The sequence below is a fragment of the Paramisgurnus dabryanus genome, chromosome 3 (genome assembly GCF_030506205.2).
Source record: "Paramisgurnus dabryanus chromosome 3, PD_genome_1.1, whole genome shotgun sequence".
NCBI lineage: Eukaryota > Metazoa > Chordata > Actinopteri > Cypriniformes > Cobitidae > Paramisgurnus > Paramisgurnus dabryanus.
This window is the reverse complement of record NC_133339.1, coordinates 38,747,725-38,759,980: the sequence shown is the minus strand read 5'-3', so window position 1 is coordinate 38,759,980 and position 12,256 is coordinate 38,747,725.

Below are 12,256 nucleotides of genomic sequence, written 5' to 3'. Positions count from 1 at the left end.
AGATGTACCATTTAAACCCCAAGCCTAGTCAGAATATGAGTATGATACCGCTCCATTGGGCTGTGATTATGGGGTATGTTTTAACTGAACCAGGACAAAAAATGCTTTTGCACTCAATTGGATAGACCTACAACCAATCAGAGCAACCGAGTGTGAGACATTATGTTGAAATGGTGTCTGTTCTTTTTTGCACACTGACCTGAACTGCTAGTTGTTTCGCTACAATGAGACTAACATTATGATTGTACCAAGTCTGAGTTAGCGAACGTACATCAACACCTATTATGTTTACAACATGTCATTCATATCACGACATTGTGAGTTATTTACTAAGTCATGCAGTCAGACTATCTCTTACCATTTGTAAGTCAGATGAACTACATCAATGGGCTTCTGAAAAGGAGCTGGCAACGCCCGCTAGTTATATCCACGTCGTCGTGCATGCCAAGTTGCATGTGCACGCTGAGCCAGCTGATTAATTAAACGTACCGAATCCCATAGGAGGAACTGCAAAAACATCTTTCCGATCAACAAATGCTTTGAACCCATTTCTCTGTTCCTCTTTTAAAATCAAAGCGCTGTCGATATCTTCTAGGACAGACTCCATGGCAGAATCTTCACATTTAAACTTTCCAGCGCAGCATCTCTTGGCCTGTCCCAAATGGCACACTCCGGACTTGTGGTCCTCCTCAGAGTCCACACTTTGATGACATCATGTAGTGCCCACTTTAGGGACCCTTGATCCTTCGACGAAGACCGCATCAAGGGGGCAAATGGGGCGCTGATGAGCACACTTCAAAGCGTAAAAATGACAGATGGGACACCCTACGGACTCGTAGACTAAGCGAGCACGCACAATTTTAGGCCACGAGACCGAAAGTCCACATAAACTGTGCCTTTTGGGACAGGGTCTCTGTTGTAAACGGATTCAACACAAGCGCTCTTTGGTGACGTTGTTGATTACGTTACTGTCGATCATCTGTCCATCATCGTATAAAGCCCTTCCTGACAATTTGATTGGTTCGACCTGCTTTCACCCGAGCATAGTAACGCCACAATGGAGCGACCCCAGACCAAATTTCCCAACCTCAAATGTTGTGGGCGGGGCTAAATTCAGCTGGCACCCAGACTACGAGAATTTGGTGACTGGTTTAAATATCCTGAGCACAGATGGAAAATATCAAATTGTGTGCTTTGAAGTCATTGTTTTTTGTCAATGCAAATCTGTTGCGCTATTCCCACAGAATGCATGTGAATCTAATTTTGCTTGCATTGAAAGCAATACGTGTATGTTTGTGTATGTTTGTTAGCAATCATGACAGCAGTAATTCATCAAACAGTGATCAAATGATGGAGAAGAGCGTTATAACCAGGCATATATCCAGATGTTTGGTGTTGTTAAGCGCACTTTCATCATTTTAAAGAGCTGATTCAGGTGCTTGGTTAGCAGTGCTGAAGCATTGTTGTACAATCTGCAACATTACACATAAATTATAATTCGGAACCGTCACAGGAGATAGAAATGGCACTTTTTAAGTGTTATCGCCAATAAACAGTAAATTACGTTTACATACATTTTTTATGATTTCAAAGTAACTTAAATGAAAAAGCATAACAAATTAATTTAGCTTTTTTTCTGACACACTATATTATACTATTTATTATCGTATACTGTATATGCCACTAGAAATGTATTGTATTTTGCTAAACAACTAAAGGAACTGACATGAAAGCTGAATATACAGAAAAATAAAAACATAAAAATCAAACATTATAAAATCAAAACTATGATAACCCTAGTCCTGTCTTGCAATGTGAAGTTGATTCTAATCGGACTGAACTCTTCATCATAGCACGCTGAGAAATAAACGAATTAAACAGATATTTAGATTAATGAGACAGAGAGAGTTTAGGGGGTGTAGTGTTAGAAGAAGCATCTGTGGTCTGAAAAATAAACCCACAGAAGTTTGTCTCTCAGAACCACAGGCTCCTGTGTCACCATCAATGATAGAGGAGATTATATGTTTCTTCCACACAATTGTGTAAAGGCCTTTATAGATTTCTGAAACTGAAGAGCAATGCGTATTTATATTCAGAGCTACCGTTGCTGCTGTGGAAGGTCTCAACCCATCTGTCCAAATGGCACCGACATACTATTGCACGAGCAATTTCCATACTTGATACTGAGAAGCAACGGCTTACAAAAACGCATGTATTCCCTTACTGCCCTGTGCAGACTGCTACACAGCTCGGTGTATCTATTATCCTGTATTCTTTGGAGGAGAGAAATGATTTCTCTGACTTTGTGCCATCTGAAGTGATTATCAATAAACCAAACATGAGTTGAACAGAGGAAGTGAGGTAGAGATGAAATTACCTCAGTGACACTGGCGGATTATTACCTCCGAGAAGAGTCTGGGCGCTTGTCTGTCTATCTGAGTTCACACGGCAAGTGTTTTGCGAACATAAAGTCTAAACGGCACAGCGTATGTGCAGATTTAACCACGCACTCATTTATAAACTTGATATGTCGGCAAGTTTATGTTGGACCTTGTCAAAAATGTATAGTACTGCACTGTAAAAAAAATTGTTGGTTTAATATAACAAAGTAAGTTACCTGTTTGCCTTAAAATTTTTAGTTCATTCAACTTTTTGTGTGTTAATGTGTATTAATACATGTTGACTAGGGATGTGCATTTACGTCATTTTTTCATTTTAATTAATCCATAGGTCTTAAACACAAGTACTCAATTAATTGGGGGCGGGGCAATCAAAGGGGCGTGGTGCACGTCATGGTGAAAATGAAAATATTTTAATTAAAAACTTAATTTTGAAGAAACTATGACAGAACATGTTATTATTATTAATGAATGAAATGTTTTTTTAACAGAAACCTCTTACAGGAATAGCTGCGTGATGAAGTGAAACTAAAGGGTTAATAAACACAAACTGAAGCGCTGTCTATATGACGCACTCTACATAATATAAAGCCTTATATACAACATGTGTGTTCGGCTTCACAGCATTGCGCGGGTGCACAGATTTTATCTGTTTGTTTTTTAATCATGCATGGTAACGTCTGCGTAGCTCTTTCTGGATCAGATTTGGCTCGTATTGATAAGGTAGTAAAGACGATATTAACTCCTGTCAGTATTGCATTGTGAGCTAATCTCACAAATACAGGACCATCACATTTCAGGTGATATTCAGGCCAATCACAACGTACAGCAGTGGCGAAGCCAGAAATGTTTAAGTGGGTGGGCCTTTATAAAACAGGGTGGGCAAAGCATAGAATGTACATAAACTGGGGGCGTGCACAACAAAGTTTTCACGCCAGTGGTGGGCGTATGTTTTTTTCCCAATGGAAGCATGGCGTTTTTCAAACAGCCAGCAGCTGTCCATTTATTGAAAAAGCTCAGCTCGTCAATGTAAGTTCTCACACGGCCGTTTAATCACAGTGGACGAAAGGCGGGACAAATATCACAACAACCAACCGGCTCACAGCTCAAGTATCACAGCAACCAAAGCGCTAGGCTGAAAAAACAGCTGGTATTTGGCGTCCTCCAGGCGTTTTCAGCCGCGTTTAAAAACGTTGGTGTGCACGCTACCTAAGCCAAAATTATAAAACAACTTATAAATAACCAACAGTAGCTTGTCTACAGTATATGGGCAGGTGGGGCTGTGCCTGTTTTATACAGTCTATGGGCAGTGCCACACCAAATTATTAATCCACTTGAAAACACAGAACTCAATATAAACTGGATTAGTAAAGGAATTAGTTTTTACGTATTTTCGTTACGTGAACCTAGTTCCGTTCAATGATTTGTCATTCCTCGTCAGCAAAATGCATGACGTGAAAGCGTCATAGGATACGACAGATTCAACAGGTAACGTTAGTGATTTGATTTTACTAAAGAACTCGTTTGAGAGATTGTTATTTAATGAGAAAATGGCCATCAAACAACATGGCGCAATACAAAATCGCATGTGTTGTCATTTAAGTGTACATTTTATTCCAACAACAGTAAATCATACAGCCTATGACACAACACAGAGTCTGCCCCCTTAAATAGTTGACTGGAGTAATACTCCTGACTAAAAACTGTAAATAGTAATGACACCACTATAAACATTACGAAAATGTCTGAACTCACCTTTAGATGTCCTATTGTATTAGTCTGAGACGGGGCTTCTGGTTAAAGATGGAGAAAGTCTCGATCATAATAACAAAGTCCAATATCTTTGATCATAATTATGTCCCTTCGCGCAAAAAAAGCAGAAATACATTTCTCAGACGAGCATTTATCATCGATGAGCGTAACGTTATTATGTTTTTTATACAGTATGTGGTGAAGAACAGTCTTTGACACAGCATGACGTCTTATCAAAGTAATAAGTGCTCGTTTCATTTTGACGACGTTTGAAAAGATGTCCTCAGTAATCCAACATTTCCATGAGTGATGTATAGTCTCTGTCTCCAAAAGTAAACAGGCATAAGCAGATGTCATCGTGGAAAGGCTGTTAAACGCGATGATTTGCGAATTGCTATTTTCAAATTCAGTTCAATCGCGCGTAGGCGGAACTAACAATGACTGACGAATCATATTCAACGTTTCATGTTGACAAGCGTGTGCACCAATAGGGTAAAAGAAAACTGCGAAACTGCTTGAACATGCAAACTTGCACTTATATTTTATATTTTAATTATATTTATAATTGTATTACATATATGAAATTATAGTGTGATAAGACGTCTATTCGTAGTACTATTATTTATTTTTGTTAAATTATTTACACATTTGTCTGGAAAATGGCCTTCTGATTGGATGGGCCACAACTCAAAGTGGGCGGGCCCAGGCCCGGCTTCGCCACTGACGTACAGGTTAGCTGGCCAATCAGAGGACACTGCGCTTTTCTAAACAATGAACTTTATACAAAACCAACGCGGGAGGCAGGGCATAGAGGAGCAACCATAATGTACAATATGTGGAAAATAATGTGTTTTTCAAACCAGAAATGAAACGAACACATTGTATTATACATTTATTGTTTCCTAATCTGTGTAAGTTGCTTTGGACAAAAGTGTCTGCTAAATGCGTAAATGTAAATGTATTACAGCAAATACACAAAATAACAAGGGGTCTTATTCACAAAGCATGCATTTGCACAAATTTGTTCATGAAGTGCGTGTACAAACCATAGACTGTAAAAAAAGATGGACGACGCCTGTTCGCTCCCTTCCATTGGTGAAAAGTGAAGCCGCCAGTGTCCCGATATGGCGCTTGTCCTGATCTTGGGTCTTGAGTCTGCGCAGTAGCGATTTCAGGACCAGTCATGCGCAGTAGTGAGCAGGAAGTGAAGCCGCGAAATCAAAACCCCGCCCTCGCTCTCGCAGAATGCGCATATCACACGATATCACAGCTGTCAATCATGACGTGACACCACCGTTTTTATATCATTAAATAACGAACTAAACACAAACCTATTTTAAAAACAAACATTTGAATTTACATCAGCGTGATAAAAACTACAGTAAATGACAGAAACCAGCTTCAGAAAAAATATAATTGAAGTGTAATTAATTTTTTTAGTTGGTCTCAAGTCCCATTGAATAACATGGGGAGGCGGGGTTTATGACCTATACTGGGACCAGTCACTGGGGGGCGATCGAGACGTTTTGGCTTCACTTTTCAGGGCTTGTGCGGCACGCTTGCTATAAACGTTTTCACTTCATGATTCAACTTTCATACTAAAATGTATTTTAAATGTATGCAAAAACATAAGAACAACTTAGATCACACGTGCGCAATAATCACGAACAAGTAAAAAGAACCCTATAATATATATCTGTGTTTTTTTCCTTGATCATGATTTTTGCGTACGTGGGGTGTAAGTTGTTCTTACGTTTTGCATACATTTAAATAAAATTTTAGTGCGAAAGTTTTTGTTGAATCATTTTATGAACAAATTTGTGCGTATGCATGCTTTGTGAATGAGACCCATTGTTTTTAGCAATGTACTGTAATAGGTGCTCTTTACCTTAAAATTTTAAGGCGACCAGTAACTTACTTTTTAAGTTGAAACCAACTTTTTAAAAGTGTTTATTAGCCAATACAGTAATACAGGGCTCCAGTGGGAAGAAACCCAGAACTTAAGGTAAACAATGTTTTGGACTACCAGCTGGAAGCTACCAATGTAATTTTTTTAATGTGGACAATGGGCCAGAGGAATCTTAAAACCCTAAAGCTGTTTTATTTAAAGACAAAAAAGGACTAAATCTGTAAAGTTATATAAATCAGAGAAGCTTGGAGCTCTGCCTTGAAATACAATATAATTGCACATATTAATATGCCCAGAAAATATTATCCAGTGGACACCTTATGAACGCCATTGTGATAATTAACATGATTTAACAGTATTTTAATTGCATACTAACATAAAATGTCCAGCTAATGTTTACCAATAAAGAAATTAACATGGACAGAAAACAGAAAGTATGGGCCAGATGTAGTTGGCTACTGTAGCTCGTTTCACTTTATATAATCTTAACCTTACCTTCAAAATTGGTGATTAGTGGCTGTTTTCTTTAGTTATCATTCATTTTCTATGTCTGAGCTACGGCGTTTTAACTGCAAGACACGGATGTGGCAATATTGCGCTGATAAAGCGTCAGCTAAAAAAAGGGGCTCTAAATTGGAATAGTATGGATGATCGGTTGGTTGAAGTGATTTATTTATATGTTACCCATTAGTGGCCATAAATAACTTTTATCAAAATAAGTATGTGACATGAATAAACACAATGTTTTCCAAAGTGTCTGTGGCTGGCGTCACGCTTGTTCTCAAATCATTAATATTTATCGGTATACTATAGACTGCTTTAAACATCAAAAATATTACTAGATGGTTTCAGCAGTAACAACATAAACAAACTGCTTTCGTGGAACAAATGTAACTTCCGGTAAACTCCGCAAAAATCAATAACAATAGAGTCCTTTAAGCGTAGTTTATTTTCTGATAACAAACAAAATAAACAACAAGTAAATCATCTTCGTTCAAATCATAGCTAAAGCATATAAAAACTACACTAACGTTACTGTGTACTGTAAGTTACATGTGTACTATACAATGTATACAATCTTAACTACAGATCGGCTACCAAACCTCCCTTCACATAACGGTGATCCTTGATCGCCGCTTTCCCTCATCTTTAAGAAACCAAAACATTATACACAATATTTTCAATGAGGTATTTGTGCTAGAGTTCAGATTTGCTACTAGCCAAACCATTAAACAAACAGAAACCAGAAGTTAATTTCCACCCATGCAAATAACAGTGACAACGCAAATGCGTCAGATGAAACCGTCTATAGCCAAGGTGATTTTGTAAACAACTTGTGTAATGGGCGTTTCACACGATACGCGGCAAGCGTCCAAATCGCAGCGCGACTACAGTTTTTCTTGTGTAGTGGTAGCGTTTTGTGCAGCATTTAGTGCAAATATGTTTATCTTTAATGGCACCTGCCGTGAAGAGCCGTGGCTGCGGAAGGAGCATGATTTTTGGGTGCATGAGCAAGGCATGCGGGCTGACTCCGCCTCACTTCTGTAACCGCCTCCATTTTGCCGCTTTCCGCACATCTACTATTGAAAATGAACTAAACACTGGCAGTTGTCGCTTACTGTATGAAACGGCCATCATGCAGCATCACACCTTAGAAAATGTTCGCATTAGGAGCTTAAAGGGGCCATGGCATGAAAGCATTGCCACTTTGTAGGTGTGAGCAAAAATTTGTCATTTTGGGTGTGTTCTTTAAAATGCAAATGAGCGGATGAAGTGCAATTCAAACTCAATTGTGCTGTAAATTATTTTTTTCTCTCTCTCTTTCTCTATGCAATAAATGGCAGTGCTGTGGTTGGATAGTGCAGATTAAGGGGTGGTATTATTATAATAAGAGCTCCTTATGACATCATAAGGAGAGCCAAATTTCAATGAATTATTTTTGCTCACACCTACAAAGTGGCAATGCTTACATTTGCATGCCATGGCCCCTTAAAGTTAGTAGTCCCAAGCATTGTTCTTTACCTTTACTTCCAGGTTTCTTCCCATCAGAGCCTCGCTATTGATTTAAACATGGCAGTGGACTGAAATCAGTCCATAGCCATCATTTTACCTTGTAGATTAACTATAGAGGTGATAATATGGTCAAGAGTAACAGACTTCTAGCCAAAATAAACTTGAATTTGGTCACATGTAGTTTTTGCCAAAATAACACAGATTTTATCATGTAAGCACCACCAACACCCAAGGGTTTGGTTTAATTTATTAATTTTATTTTATTTATTTTTGGGCTGTTTAGACATTAATTTAATTTTCACTGACAGCCTTGTTTTAGCCTAGACGTCTGTGCTGTTTTTGGACGACTATTAGACGTCTTTTAAATGCAAAATTGCTTGCCGGGTACATGCGCAGGAACAGAAACTTTTAGTTTAATTTAGGATAAATCATGTCTGTGTATCTTTAATTTCAATGCAAGTACCGTACAACATTTTCTAATAGTACAACTAATGTGATAAATAGTCAAGGGTAAGGACTCGTCCATTTAGTAATGAAATGGCAAGCTGACATGTTTTCTGTAAAATGATGTGGCAACAAAATATTTAATGATAATGGATATTTCAATAATGGAGTGGAGCTCTGTTCAGGATGTTAGCATCCAGAAGAAGACGCGTTTCAAGATGACATTTGCCCACTTACATTAAATCAGAGGTGGGAATATGCCACAGATACACCAAAAAGCCATTTTATCTGTATTAAAAAAAAAAAAATTATTTCGCCTCACTGTAGCTTCCTCCTTATATACCTCCCTCTCCCATCAAACCCATACTGTAATTTAGCCCCGAACGAATGCCAACATGCGGTTCCCTATCAGAAGGAATCAAGCACGATTGCTTTTCAGGAGAACACGGACACGTCCCATAAATCATTAAATGCCAAGAAAGAGCGAGAGAGTGAGAGGGAGGCTTTGTGGCTTGGGTTACTTCTGATCTTCAGGGAGAATTTAAACTACCCACACTACTCCCTTTGATTTTCATTTACATGCGGTAAGTCATTTAATCAGAGAGATCTGCTGCGTTCGGCGCTACAGGAGGATGAAACAGACAGAATTTGGTGTGAAACAGGACGTAAATTAACTAAGATCTGTGCTTTCTGTCAGGACCAAAAAAGACTCAACAATGTATTCATGTCGTTTCTTCTGCTAACAATAATTGTAATGTCAACTGCAAAGGTTTAACGTGTATAACTAGATTTCGGTAAAAAACACAATTCACCCTCTCCATCGTAACCCTGAGGCAAGAAATACATTCCTTTATATATTGGGATTTTATCAGAGAACTTATATTGCTTCCAATCCTTTATGTAAGAATTATTCTGAGAATGAGAAATAGTTATGTCAATTTTTATATTTAAGAAACCAAGATCTGGAAATGAAGCAGCTGGTATCTAGGATGGTGTATATAAAAGTCCACTGGAAACTATGCTAGCCATTCAGATATTAGCCTGAGTACATGATAAAATAGCAGATTGAAAATGTAATTTACTGCCTTAAATGACTACACTAATGCATCATTATTACCAGGCCGCAGTCAACGGTGGATTGAATCCAAAATCTAATTTCCCCAAACTTTGTTTGTGAAAGGAATGCATATTGGAAAATCTGCTCATATTTAGCTCAATTAATGGACGGTTGATCTTACGGACTCATCATGCAGAGCAGGTTAACTAATAAAGTTTTAAAGTGAGTATTTGATTTCCCTACTAAAAATGAAACAGCTTAAACTAGCTTAAGCTTAATGGCTGGTTTAAGAGGGGTTTTGCTCACTTTTTTTTGCTGGAAGACCAGCTGACCCACCAGCTTGACCAGGCTGGGAGGACCATTTTATTTACATCCATTGTTTTAGCTGGTCTCCCAGTCTGATTGTAGCAGGCTGGGTTTAGAGGGGCTTTGACCAGCTAAGACCCAGTGGTGGCCAGTGACTTCTTTTTCGAGGGGGCACGAATGCAAAGCTCGTCAAAACATGTACCGTATTTTACAGACTATAAGTCGCTTCGGAGTAAAAGTTGCATCAGTCAAAAATGCGTTTTGAAGAGGAAAAAACAAACATAAGTCGCACTGGACTATACTTCACGTTTATTTAGAAAATGATTTTACAAAATCCAAGCCGAAGAACAGACATTTAATCTGGAAAGGCAAGTTATTAAACTAAACAATAGCACAGAACAGCAGGCTGAATAGAAGTCCGTACATGTTGAAGTAACGCAAACAGTTATTTACACGATCACAATAGCATACTTAACATACCTGAAAGACTGAATCTGCAAAATTAACACGACAAGCCAAATCAAGTTCAAAAAGGTCCCGAAGTCACTCCACATCACTGAATCCATTGAATTATATAAAAACAGGAGCAGCATAGAGTGGACTCTCGCCGCTGTAGACTGTAATGGTTTCTCTTGGTTCATATAAAATAATTTTGACGTATAAGATTTCAGTACCCGCCAAACTATGAAAAATGTGCGACTTATAGTCCAGAAATTATGGTATTTAACCCGTCATGTCAAAATTTGTGTTTATCTGCGTCATATTTGCATCATGCATCATGTCAAAATAAATGCCTGCTGCAGACCCTTCGAAGGGGTTTATGATAAAAGAGACGCTCACGTTTGCCAGATAATCACCTAATAGGGTGACCACCTGCTAATAAGCCCAAGGGGGGACAAGGGGTGTGTTTCTGAGGGACAATTTGGGACACTCCCTGGCCCGGCGATGCACCCAAACCACGGGCCGACTTATTGATAATGGTTTACCCATTTCTAGCACATACCACCTTACACTGCAAATAAAAATATTTTCTAGAAAAAAATTCTTCTTTGTCTTGTTTTCAGTAAAAATATCTAAAAATTCTTAAAATAAGATGCTTTTCTTGATGAACAAAACGACCCAAGAAAATAAGTCTAGTTTTTAGACAAAAAATATCAAATTTAAGTGATTTTGTGAACAAAACAAGCAAAAAAATCTGCCAATGGGTAAGCAAAAAATCTTGAAATTTTTTCTTAAACAATAAATTCAAGAAAAATTTGCCTACCCCATTGGCAGATTTTTTTCCTTGTTTTATGCACAAAATCACTTAAATTTGATATTTTTGGTCTAAAAACTAGACTTATTTTCTTGGGTCATTTTGCTCCTTAAGAAAAAGCATCTTAATTTAAGAATTTTTAGATATTTTTACTGAAAACAAGACAAAAATACTTAGATTTTTTTTCTTGAAAATCATTTTTTGCCGTGTACATGGCATATTAATAATGCCCTACTCCCCTAAACATGTTCCCCTAAACAATTGCTGATGTATGCTCATGAATAGGCCAACCAAAGTGTTTTTTTTTTAAATAAAGATTCATAATATTTTGAACACTCAATGAATTGACAGATGCACTTCCACTTACAATTTACTTTAGCTATTTCATTTATTTGTCGTTTATTCACTTTAAAAAAATTATAATATAAAATTATAGAATTAACAGCAGTGCCGGCCTGAGCCTCTTGGGGGCCCTAAGCAGAATGTGTTTGGGGGCCCCCCTCCCACCACGCGGACACAAATGTCACGCTCTAATGTTACATTATAAATGAATATTAATTTAAATAATGAAAAAAATCTATACTTAAATAAAATACTTTATTCTTCAATGTGTCATGTCATATTAACAGGCTATGGAATGTTAACTCTTTCCCCGCCATTGACGAGATATCTCGTCAATTAAGAGAAAACGCTTCCCCGCCAATGACGAGATTTTCCGTCTTTCCGCAATACCGCTATTATCCACCAGGTGGCGCCCTTCCGCAACTTTTTAAAACCGGAAGTATTGCCCTATGGCAAGCTGCTGCATGTCCGTGTCTGTTTTAAAGATCGCTCTGAATGAGATCTCTATGAAAAGTCCGTCATAAAAATGGAATTATCTCTGCTTTTTGCTCAAAATATGGTGTTTTTGCAAAAACCTACCCATATTCAAAAGCTGATTGCAAAAGAACCACTAAAGGTAGGATGAAACGGTTTTTTTTTTTTGAAAGCAGAGGGTCTGTTCTTTCATTTGGTATATTGTATGTTTATATATTTAAAGAAGAACATTTCTGGAAGGCATTAAACTTTGGTGAAAATCATGAAAAACGCTGGCGCTGGCTGGCAACTTTTTTTAAAAACGC